The sequence below is a fragment of the Athene noctua genome, chromosome 3, assembly GCF_965140245.1.
Source record: "Athene noctua chromosome 3, bAthNoc1.hap1.1, whole genome shotgun sequence".
In the NCBI taxonomy this organism is placed as follows: domain Eukaryota; kingdom Metazoa; phylum Chordata; class Aves; order Strigiformes; family Strigidae; genus Athene; species Athene noctua.
In genome coordinates this window covers 45,498,668-45,511,648 of record NC_134039.1, presented here as the reverse complement: position 1 = coordinate 45,511,648, position 12,981 = coordinate 45,498,668, and the positions used below count along the sequence as shown (strand labels likewise).

Below are 12,981 nucleotides of genomic sequence, written 5' to 3'. Positions count from 1 at the left end.
CCTGGCGGAGAAGGTTCTGGAAGAGGCCCGTGGGGCGAGGGACGCGGCCCCTCAGGCGGGGCCGCGGCGGCTGGGGCCGTGAGGCCGTGGGCCGGCGTGCGGGCTCGATGGCCGGTGCTGAGGGCTGCGGCCAAGCGGTCGCCCGCCTGACCGAGCATCACGGGTAAGACTCCATTGAGGACTGCGTGCGCGTCCGCGACAACCCCCGCACCGCAGCCCCGCCAGCTGCCAGCAACATGCGGTATGTGCTAGGGACAGGCCTGGGGGTACGGGGTGGGGCTCCGAAGCTCTGCTGGGGGGGTGGGACAGCAGGACCGGGGTCTCTTGGTGGTCCCTGGGTGAGGCAGCCAGGATGGCATCACTGGTTTATATTCAAATATCATCATGTTTATTTGATAGAAAATATTGTAGTGAGTTGAGTCAGTTGTAGACGAGTCTAGACACAACAAGTGTGCAGGATGAGGATGCAGTGACACAGGCCAGCTGAAGATGTTCACAGTTCACCCCAAGGAGTTTCTGCTTAGGAAGAAGCGATGATTCAGCAGCAGGACTATCCAGAAGAGTTAGGCTCTGCATCAAAAACAAAGGTATGAACTGCAGTACCGGGGCAGAAGGGAATCTCTGGTGTCAAGGAAGAATCTTTTCTTGTCGTAACCAAAACAATTTGCACTTGAAAATTTTTGCTGGAAAGGGTTAAACAAAACTGAAGAAGATGCAGAAAAGTGGATGCTTGATGTTTAGTCCACTTTACCACGACAGGAAAATGTGGCCAATGAGCAGCTAAAGGATGATTACTCGCAGGAAGGCTTGGAAACATGCACATACTCGGATGAGTATGTTGATGACAAAGAGTGCCATTTGCTTGAGTGGGTTTGAAGGCACAATGGCAGATGTGGGGGTATAACATTGTATGTGAAGAATCTCGTGAAAGACACTGCACCCAGGTTTTGTACTCAGGAATAGGAAAACCAGGAAAAATTTTGAATAAAGGTATGCATATAGAAATATGGTTAGAAAAGAGTAAAGGCCTTAGGGAGAAAACAATATCAGCAGCCAGTGGAGTTATTGTAAGATCCACATAGTACATAAGAGTGAACTGAAATGTACAAACACCCATAAACTTTGGCAGTAAAACACAGGATCTTTTACATAAGACATAAAACTAGGTATTTTAATGATAGAAGAAACTTGATGAAAACCAGTCAAGACTGGAAGACAAATGCCAAAAATCATTCATGTTCAGGAATCAGAAGTTTTGTTAGCAGTGGCAGACTGCAAAGAAGTAAGAGGTAATAGAATGAGTTACTGCCCAAACATTGGCATGTTTACCCCATGAGTCTGTCTTTGTAGTGCTCTGATGTGTGTTTAAGGCTTTACCATAGGAGGAGTAAGTATTTGTTTCCAGAGGGTCTCTTAAAAATACTTAAAATATTTATACATCTGAACCTACAGTAGCTGTGCATTTTTACTTTGTATTAATTTTTATATAGCAAATAGAAATCCTTAATGACCTGTTTAATAACTAAAAAAAAGTCATGTTTAATTGTGACAGTAATTTCTTAACTGAAGATGAAAGTGCATTTGAGACGTATTTTCAGTTGCTAGCAAGTGCTCTTACAAAGTTAATTTTCAACAGTGACGGGGGAAAAAACTCGTCTACTGAAACCAGTTCATATTTCTGTACTGCAACAGGAGAAGTCAGTGAAAATAAAACACAGGTACTTGCCTAAATAAGGGAAAGTATTTCGTTATGAAACTTCAGCATATGATACCTATCTGTATTTTATTGCCTGACTAGTTTTATCTGATTGTTTAAAATCCAGTTATAACTTAACAATGCACACCTATTTAACCTTTCATGTTTTGCAGACTCGGGATGCAGCTTTGTCAAGGACTGCAAGGACATGGGCAAAGAAATGCATTTTTAAACATAATGTATACTTCAGTGAGGAACATCAGTGCCATCCTAATTTCATATCTATTGGAGAGAATATTTGGGTTGGAAGTCATCAAGCATTCTGTGTTGCTGATGCCATTAAAATGTGGTACAATGAGGTCAGTCTGTTTTTGCAATGCAGAAACATACCAAGGCTAGTGGTCATTACACTTGGGTAAGAGTTACCTTTGATAAAATGTCCTGTATAGTGCCTACCAGATGAATCAGTAGGAGCTGTAAATAATATAGTTGTAGATACGGTTTGTAGTGATTGGCAGCTTGCTGTCTTTTGTAATCTGAAGCAGTGGCTGTACTGCCAGTTACACCTGTACTGGTTCACCTCTTTGACTTGTATAATAATCCATTCTTCTTGTCCACAATATTGGCCTCACTGAAAGCTTCGTTCCTTGTTTTATGATATCAGCACAACATAATCTTTATAAAATAATCGAGTTCTCTAGCTGTGAAGCCACACAGTTCAGAATTCTCTAAGTTTGGAGATGCTGTTTGAAATAATCACAGTAACTGCAGAATGTCTGTGGGTACTCCTTAGTAGAAATGTTAACAGAAGGAGAAAATCTAGCCAAAGTAAATTGTATCCTTTACAAATCTTGTAAAAGAAGGAAGGGAAGAAAGAGTGCACCAACAACAAAAGAGGTAATTTATGTTGTATTTCTGATTTCTCAGTGGTAATTCTGACAAACTTCTGATGAGAAAGTAAAACTTTTCTTTGAACACTGAATATTTTAAATGGATTTATTCATTCCTGTGCTTAAAAAATAAGCTGTGCAGTAGGTCTAGTTTCATCTATGAGCAAACATAATATTTCACTGATCTAAAACAGACAATCATTTTAATGTCAAGTTGATCTTATCTAGTAAAAGTGACTCTCTAGTTTCTTATCTCCATATTCAAAGATGCTTAGACTGCTCTCTGTGCAAATTACAGATGAAAATACTGTGCAGTATACTTACAGTGAACCTGTTACGGGACACAACCGTAGCTGCAAGATTCTTTTTAAGTAGACTTTGGATTGTGAAATGAAAATACATAAAGTTACCAGAATCATTTACAGAGCATTTTCTGTTTGTGTCTTTTTGCGCCTTTTTACATCTTTTCTCACTTACTTCCCCTCAAGTATTAATTCTTGTTTCCTGCCCCTGGTTCTGCCTTTAATAAACTTAAAAGCAAGGCTGGAGGATTTAAGTTTTGCTGTTAATAAAAAGCGGTAAATCTTTAGAAGATTAGAACTTAGTATGAGTAGAACTTAGTATGTTAGGAAAGTATTTTTCATTATTTCTCTGGAACAATAAATGATAAAAGGTTACGTAGCAAGGTAGTTCCTAGCATTTTAAAATTTGCTGTTCAGCCTTGTGTACATAGAATCCTGGAGGTTTTTGCACATTTCTCTTGGAGTGATGTTCACTTCTAAGGTTTCTTTCCCCTCATATTGCTTGCTCCTTTGTTGTTACACGTAGTTAAGTCGTATTAAAATGTTAATGTATTTCAGGCAGAATTACAAACAAATCTAATCATTGGGAATAAAAAAGTTGAGTACATGGGTTAAAGACCAATGAACATGTAAAAGTACATATGTCATCAAAATTTATAATCAAAGACCATGAATGATCCAGGAGCCATCATGGTCTTGAAGGCTCAGACACAAAATTGAAAATGGGTAGAATTTGCAATTATGCATAAATGGGTAAGTTGTGTAGACCTGCTAAGGAAACCACAGCACAGAAATCTCAAAATGGTGGAAATCTCAAAAAATATGTGAAGCTGTTACATAAAGGCCCCTGAAGTTAAGGCTTAGTCCTTAATCCAGGATCCAGATAACACCATATTAAATGTTAAGATCCTTTCTGAAGAAAGTTTATGCCTGTTGAACATAGCTGCTTCTTGAAGTTATAGTTGAAGAGATGGAATTTTTGGGGATGTTCAAATCAGTTTGTCAGTCTGAAGCCTGTACTCTTCATACTGGGGAGATCCTGAGAGTAATAAAAGATGTCATTTTAAGTTTTCCAGAAGTGCAATGTACGATCATCCAGATGTTCTAGGCATATAGTTAAACTTTTTTGCCTGATTTCAGTACAGTTGGGTTACCCATATGTGGAAGGTGTAGGAAGACTCTCCCAAGCAGAAGCACATGTTCAAACTGTAAGTGATAGTAAACCATCTTCTTTTAAGTATGGCAGATAACACTCTTAGTCTGAAAATGTGCAGTGCTAAAGCTTTCAGACTTAAGTTTACAGTAGTAATCAGGCAGCCCACTTCTAGCACACAGAAGAAGCCCTTCTTGCAGACCTGAGTTAGGAATGTTGAAATTAATTAAAGGTGGTGTTGGGTAGTTGCCACTAATTTCCCTTTTGTTCCATGGAATTTACCCCTGGATCATAAAGTCAGTGAGTGAATCGTACTGAAATTGTCTGTAGAAGATTATGGAAACTTGCAAGATAGGTCACTTCATCTTGAGGGGTGAATATTTAGAAGTTCGTCTTCAAAAACTTGCTTACAGCAATTTTTTTAAATGTGTAAAAAGATCAGATGTTGAAAAATGAAAATAACATGTAAGATCTCTGAAAATAATGGAAACTGTCTAGATATTAGACTAGGCTACTGTTCAGTGTAGTTTTTAGTTTATTTTAACACTTTTTTTTTCAGGTAGTTTGGGATGATCCATATAAAATAGGCTGTGCTGTTACGTAAGGAAGTTGCAGGAATACGAAGTGCAGCAGGTTTTGTTTGCAGCTGTTCACCAAGGTAAATTGCTGGTTTAAATGTTTAAAAAACCGGAGACAATTGTAATGACAGTTAGCTGAAAGTAAATTGGGTTATTTATTTATTTATTGGTAGTTTTGTGAATGCAGTCAGAGAAAACAATGGTTGTCTAATTCAGTTATCAAGAGAGCCATGAGAATTAGAATATGTACTTGCTTAGTTTTTTAATCTACTAACTTTACTGATAAACCTCATTCTGTCAATCCTAAACAAACAAATCCCAAATATGGCTCACTGATTTCTTTTTCATATGCAACAGAAGAAATGAGAAAGTTGCTGTAGGCAACTGCTGTCAGAGCTGGAATCACCTCTTGCAGTTTTATACCATTTTTTGATTGCACTTTACCTTTTTACACTGTTTTGTTTTTTTTTTTTTTCCCCTTATAAAGGATAGAAATAATAGAACAGTTGTTAGATCAGTTGTTTTTCCTTTCTGTTTAACTGAGTAAAATAAAATTACATTATCATTTTTTGCCTATTTAATAGTTGTGATTATAACAGATGTTATTTAAGCATTAGAAAACAGTAAATTATCAATGCAAGAAAAAGCTAACTCTAACATGTGATTTTACATTTAAATTGATATTCTGAAAAAACATAGGCCCCAGATGGTGCTCTTTCTAAAGGAGAAATTTGAAAACACAGAAGCAGATAGTTTTAAAATACTATATGTCATCATAGTGATGCACAGTCCATAATCAAGCACACGCATATGCAGTCTGTCATTTTTAAAACAGACGTAGCTCGTGAGCTTGCGTGACAACTTTTTTTTTCTTCTGGCAAACCTGGGCCACTAGTAGGGAGTTCAGTTAGCATGATCTAAAAAATTAATTCAGCCATGCCCATCTCTCTTCCTGTATCACAAAACTGGACTTGCACTTGGAATTGTTATTTTGAAACTTTCTGGGGTATGAAACGTTGTTGTTGTTCTCTTCTTAAAATCTGAACTAAAATGTTTCCAGTTGCCAGTGCAGAATAATGATGGCATCAACAGTGGTCTGTAAAGCCTTGTCACTTGAGACTTTTCTAATCTGTTAACAACATACTGTGTTGGTTTGCTGTGCTGTTCTGCACATCCTGGAGAACTGATAGCTAAGCCGAATAGCTGTCTAAGATGAGGTCTAACATGCCATTGTTCTTCTGTCCACTGCTTGATATCAAGAACACTGATCTCTACATCAGCACAGAAACAATTGGAGGTAGAGCAGGCAGACCATCTTCTCCCTTCCTAAAATGTCTGGAAAAATAAGTAAACCTTAACCTTGCGACCAGTCATCACCACACTCCAGATACTGGAACAGACTTTTCCAGCTTGACCTTTATGACTCCTTCTTGAGGTTTGGACCCTTAGTGCTCCGATACCCTGCTATATAGCATTTTCTTTTCAGAGTTGAGGATGCACCAAATTAAGGATCACCTTGCCAAAATTACTTTATTCAGTGTAGCAGGTTTACACTGTAGACCTTTTCTGAAGGTATGCTGCTGGGACCATCCATGTCTGAGATGCCCAGAGCATCCTTCCCCCTGTTTAAAGAGAAGAATACAATACTTCAGAACATTCCCTGTCCTGTCATCATTCTTGTACTCAAAAGTTAGCTGCCCCGTCCTTGCTACCAGGATCTGTTTGTTAATGCTGTTCTTCTCATCTCTTCTACCTACCTTCCTCTTGGTAGGTCAGTCTTCATCTATTATGTCCAAAAGACCTTTGGCTCTAAGACAGCCCTCAAGATGGTCCTTAGTATTCTGTTTGGAGGGTAGCAGAATCTTAGAAATGCCCTTGAAAGGGTCTTGTAGGATGTCACATAGCTTACTGGACATTCTTCTCAACCATCCTAGAGAGCTTTTCCAACTAGTAGTTTTCTTTTACCTAGTTGTTTTCATTTACCTAGTTTCTATTTTAGCTCTTCATTTTCTGCACCATAGGCAGAAATTCCAAACTAGAAAAACTAAAGGCTTTCTCACATCTCACTCTCATTTCTAATAATCATTGCTAAAGGCAAAAGGTGTAAACAACCTGGCGAATCCTGAAGGGAAGACTACCTAGGTACTGTGGTGATTTATCACTAGAAGATCAGTTGCAGCTGCCAAATTACTAAGTGTATACATTATGTGAATACAGTGTGCTGTGACATTTACATCATGTCAGAAAACTCTTGACATCTGGCAGCTGAAGTGCTAAGGCTTGGACAATAGGCCCAAGCTGGAGTTGACCTATAGATGAATCCTGTATATTTTATAACTAATAATCATTGTGCTAACAGGTATTATACTAATTTATAACAAACCACCTATTCTGATGTAAAAGGTGGAGGTATTGAAGCCTGAGCAACAGGCCCCGAGCCGAAGCTGCAAACTTAATATGTAGTCATTAACGAAATATGTATGCTCATTAATGAAAGATGTAGCTTAAATATCATATACTCATTACTGGTGATGGATGCAATGAAAACATGTCTATCCTGAATGTATCTTTCTTCTTTTCGGTGTAGGGGTAAGTTAACAAAGCCGTGAAGCCAACTGTCCGGCCTTGGGACGAACGTATGGCCTTGTTTTAAAAAGAACATAAATAAATGAGATAAGGAGGGAAACTCCCTTAGCTTCTCCCTTGAGCCCTGGCCAGGCTCTGGGGGAATCTAATGAGAGAGTGAAACCAGATGTTCCGCTCAAAACAAAGGTGCCAGTTATTCTGGCTTGCTGGTTTTTAGTATACAAGGCTGGGCCCGCTCACAGCGACTTTGGCAGCCTCACCTACGGGTGGACGCACCACGTAGGATTTCCCACTTGCCGGGACAGGCTCCCCAAACCCTCGCTGTGACCGGGGCTGCCCAACCACTGCAGGTCTGGATGATGGTAATGTATGAAAGTGGTGATGGATCTTTCTTAATCACTATTCTCTTTCTCACGTAGTAATGATTTGATGCATTACCCTGTATTTTCCTATTTGTTTAAGCGCGCTGTTCTGTCTTTTCTTACTGTATGTTTTCTGTATTATTCTGTTACATTATTTAGTTATTTTAGGTAAAATATACCTGCTCTTTTCACTCTGGTGTCTGAGTTTAATTAGTATCCCTAATCAGTAAAACAGCAGCTTCTGGAGTCTTCACAACAGACTTCTTCACAACACTGCTGGGTGAAGGCAAGCTGTCAATTTGAACTGGATTCAGTGGATCCAGTGAATCACTGGTGTCTCAGGTTGAGCACTAGTGGTTTTTAGGTGCCAGGTAGAGTTTGCACTGACCAGCCCCATGGAGACATACCAGAGGACCTCTGAGAGTTCCAGCCTGTTCCAAAATTAATGAATATTCACATATTTATTATGCTTAAGTCTTTTTGAAATCACATAGTTTCCACTCCATACTGTGAAGGAAGTTTCTGTTGAGACACTTAAAAATGCCTTCTTAGACACTAGCATGCGGCAGCTCTGCTTCCTATTCCAAACCCTTTTCTAATTATTTTCATGTTTAAAGTTTGTTCATTCCCTTTGTCTGTCACAGGAGGAGATGGTGATTAATCGTACATTGACTTCTAGGGAAACTAGTTTAATACATGCAAATCAGATATCCCATCTGAAAGTCTTCATCTTCACATTCAATTTTTTCTCACACATTTGGAAATTGTATGTCAAAATTACCAGGATGGCTGTATTACAAGGTGATTAGAAATATCAAATACCATCACAGATAGATGGACTGTAGATGTCATTGAGAAGATTTTTCAGTTCAGTTCAGCCTGTTGCTCTTTTTTGTGCTTCCATTTTATTGCTCTTTAGGAACCTTTATCTTAAGTCTACTTTAGCAGATGGGGAAACCTGTCCTGATTTTGGAGCTGTAAGTTTCCACTTACTTCAGAGCAAAGGACTTTATAACTGCTTTCTGTTTGTGAGTTGATGGTGACACATTCATGTTTTACAGAATCAGAACAGCTGTATTTACAGTTTCAGATTAGGATTTGTAGTGGTTGAGGTTAACCCAGCACTGTTAGTAAGATACATTTAAACAGCAAGACACCTTCTTTCATATTCCTCAGTCTGTCTTACAGGTAGTACCTGTGATTCTTAAGTGCTGTCAATCCAAATACTGTCATTTCACCTTTTCACATCAAAAGTTGATTCATTGAGGTCCTGGATATTGGCAGGGACATGATATCCCTGTTTCCTGTTCGACACATCATAGCATCCTCAGCACAAGAGATATGCCACATCCTTCAACAGATGTGGAAAAACTACCTCCTTGTCCCAACTTCACAAGCCTCTCAGTTCTTCCGTTATAAGAAATTACAATCCGTGATATTTCTGTGTTTCTGGAAGAACAAATAGCATCTCATTATCTTTTTGTTACTGTACCTTTCCATGCATATGACCTTCCAGGTCTCCAGTAGCTCTTTGGAAAGGTAAGTGACATCCAGTCCCCAATAGGTGGCTGTATCTGCCATTTTTAGGGTTCAGTTTCTCCTGAAGGAGCTGTGGGAATTACAATATTAGAGGACCTCAGTGGCTAGTCAGTAAAGTGGTAAATGAAAATTGCTGTAAGTAAATAGGAAGTGAAACACATGAGAGAAAAGGCGGTCACCTATAAAACCATGGAAAATGTCAACTCAGTGCTCACTAGCTGTCAGAAGCAAATTAAACTAGTAATTATCAAATTAAATGATTACTCTTAAAGAGCAAAACATAAAACACAATAGTGTGATTTTTTTATGGAGACAGCCTTCTAGTTTCTGTGGCCTAAACCAGAAAAAAAGTGATATCAAAGCCTGTATGATAATCTCCCATATATTTTATTTCGTTTAAGTAGCATAGTCTTCAGAAGCCACCTGAAGTTCCTCGTGAGAGTGACTTTTTTTCTCTCTGGAGAAGTTAATTTGTGCCTTGTTTCTCATTCCTTACACTTTCTCAGTGGGGCAGCACTCTACAACCTAAGTGTTAACTGATGTGTAGATAGACGGAGAGATAGAATTTACCTGTAAGGACAAAATAGGGCTTCTTGGAGAAAAAGGCAAGACATTTCATGTCTGTGGATCTGTGGCTGAGAGTTCTACCAGTCTTTCTCAAAGAAAATTTCACAGTGGATTGTGAACTGTGAAGTAATAGCTTAATTATCACTTAAGTGGAAGCCTTTGATACTAAGACAGATGTGCTGAGTTGCAGCTTAGGCAATACCTGTAGCTTCTTTGTACTGCATTCCTGCAACTGAAACATGCACAGTCACCAAGTAGGTCTGCTCTCACACCCATATGAGGCATTATGTTCTTGCCAGAGCTTTATCTTTTTGATGAATGCAGCATAGACTGCATACTGTGTTTCCCATTACCTAGTAGTATAGTATAGGCAGCCAGGATGATGGTATCTGCATTATCGTTTTCAGCAGTTACATGTATAAGGAGCCTTTCTGAGAATGTGCAGTGGTAAGTACTGCAGGCAGATCTTTGTACTTAAACACTTCAGCTTGGCTTGGATGAGATACTTAAGTATGTAAGGATTCCACTGTCTTCACTAAGACTGCATAGTTGGACAGTTGCATTTTGTGTAACGATGCTCACAAGATTTCTTTTTTTGCTAAAATGTTGGTTTTAAGCTATTTGGGAGTGTGTCAGCTTTAAAATTTTCCACTCTAAAATCCTTGTTTTACCTCAGTTAAAACCAAACTCCATCCAGAACATTCTGGTTTAGTAGCTTATATGCCAGTGTAAAATTTGAATAAAAAGCCGCAGTATTTTCTCATAAGAAAAATAATAGCTTTTTTAGGATTCTTTTCTTTCACAGGGATAGAACAATGAAAATTTAAAAAAGGAAAATTATTCTGATGTTTTTAATGAATTGTCAGCAATTTACTGTATTTTCAGTGTATTTACTTCAACAGATGTTTTAAGTTGTTTTAACAAATGATTTAAAATTATGTATGAAACTTTTCTTTTTCCTTTGTGGTGGCAATTTTCCAAGATGACTGTACATAGAAGGAAAATCCTACAGTAATTGTGCAAAAGGGAACACCTGTGAAAATAAATTGTGTAGTAAGTACAAACAAATGTAAAATGTAGTATGTAAAAGGAAATAATACAACCACCTACTTGATAAAGAATGTTGCAAGCTTTCTTTTACTCCTTGATGGCACTCACTCAGGTCTAATTCACTCCTAAGGCCATTTACATTCAGGAAACAGATAGTTCATGTTTTAAGGAATCTGGGTCTCTGTGATCATTATGATGTCTTTGATTATAGACAGGTATAATTCATGATTGTAGTTAAATGTATTACTGTTTCTATTGCGCTCTGATACTCTGCTGACTTCATTAATCATACCAAAGAAATCATCATCTGGCTACATACTTTTAAAGTAGCATTTAGCAGCAACTCTTGAGTAGTTCAGAAACTGCAAAGCTACTAATCAGTTGTATTTAGACTAAAACACTTAAATTGTATTTACTGAGTGTGTTGAGACTTTGCACAGCCACAGCAAAATTACACTCAAGCATTGGTATAGCTGATGCTTACACACTCTGTAAGCAGTCACAGTAACTGTGGGAGAGACATTATGGGTCTGTAATTCATGATAGAGTTGTAAAAGAAATAATTCACAGGGGCGTATTGTCTTTCTCACCTGATTATGTCTGTGGGAAAAGGGACTGCATACTGATTTAATTCTCTAGCTGTAAAGTATTTTCCCCATGACAAACAGGATTCATTCCTTAAACTAGGTAGTTCTTTTAACTCCTTTCTTGTCAAAAAAAAAAAAAAAAAAAAAAATCGGAGTCATGAATTGCTAAATATGCATCATGTTTTGGTGGAGTGAAACATCAAGAAACAGTATGTCATCTCTTTTCAGAAAGCTCTAGACCTGACAAATTCCACCTGCTGGGAACTTAAAACTAGAAGTTGCCTGTGGCTCAAGTTAGGACATATGTTTTTAAGTTTTCATAAACTGGGGGTAAGGCTTGTGGTTTCTGTTTAACAGCTAGTTATTATATGAGCTCAATATATATGTTAGGATAACTTTAAAAATATTCAGCAGTCATGTAGGTCTTAATTTTTAGGTAGCAAACACCTCTGAAAAACAGATACAAGGAATACCAGGTTATACCTGATCCCAGGATTATGCCCCACTTAGGAAATAGTCTGTCTCCCATTCTCATCCATAAAAGTGTATTTGATAGTATTGACTAGCTCATATGTATATTCTGAATATTAAAAAGTATTATTTTGAGAAAGACAAAAGAGAGAGAGGGTTCAAACTGAAATTAAAGGAGATTATATAATACATCCCTTTCCCCCATCCATGTCACTGTTACAAACAATAGTAGCTTTATGGAGACATTAATGTTATGAAGTATTGGGTTTAGTTTTTATGAAAATATTTTAGCTTTTGTTTTATTTCTAAGGTTTATCAATGGGAATTCTCAAGAGTTTTTCAAATTCTATTGATTCTAAATCTGATGAGTTTATTTTAGCTAGCTAGTAAAGATTTGAGAAGAGAGAAATCATGTCTGGCTGGTAAAACATGGAATTTTTTTCCCTTTTTCCAGGAAATCCAGGGCATGATAAAATTATCTGTACGTATTACAATTTTACACTGCTACTTATATTCCTCAGTTACTTTACATATACATACTCCAAATAAATCTTATGTTTATATGCTTATTTATATTTTATTCAAGATGGCACCCTCCCTTGGAGTTCAGTTTCATATGCGATAAGGTTTGTATCAGTCTTGTAGTTTTGAGAGAATCACTGATGTTTCTTTCTTCTGTAGCTGTTTATCAGAAAACACTTCACGAACATGCATATGTCCACCTAACTGGATTTGAAACACATACTGTCTTCTGAAGATACTTGATAATGAATTAAGCAAAAAAGTCATACTGACATGGCTATAAAGACAACTTTCTCTGACAGTAATTTTGTTGCTATTTTATTCTTCTTAGAGAAGGCTAACTTGACAAAAGAAGTTAAATTTTATATGGGTAAAACCCATATTGTGAAAATATTAAGCTAAAGAAGGTATCTCATGAGGTTTGGAGCCTTATTTTTAAATACCAAATTTCCTGAAACTGTGACATACTCTATTCCTGGAATTCAAAGAGAAAAGTATGTGTGAATTAACAACTGTTACAATTCATACTAAGCCAATATTATAATTCATAATTATTTAATTTAGATGTTGAGACAAAGCATCACAATATGTACTCAGTCCTGTTTCCTAGAGTGACAGAATGTTCTGACTAAAATGAATAAAGTAAGAAAATTTTATAGACAGATGGTTCTTGAGAAG

General features: G+C 37.5%; 1 pseudogene; it reads left to right on the top strand.

Moving 5' to 3' along the window:
• The first annotated feature begins 533 nt into the window (after positions 1-533).
• Positions 534-12,507, top strand: LOC141958430 (GLIPR1-like protein 2; annotated as a pseudogene).
• The last annotated feature ends 474 nt before the right edge of the window (positions 12,508-12,981 follow it).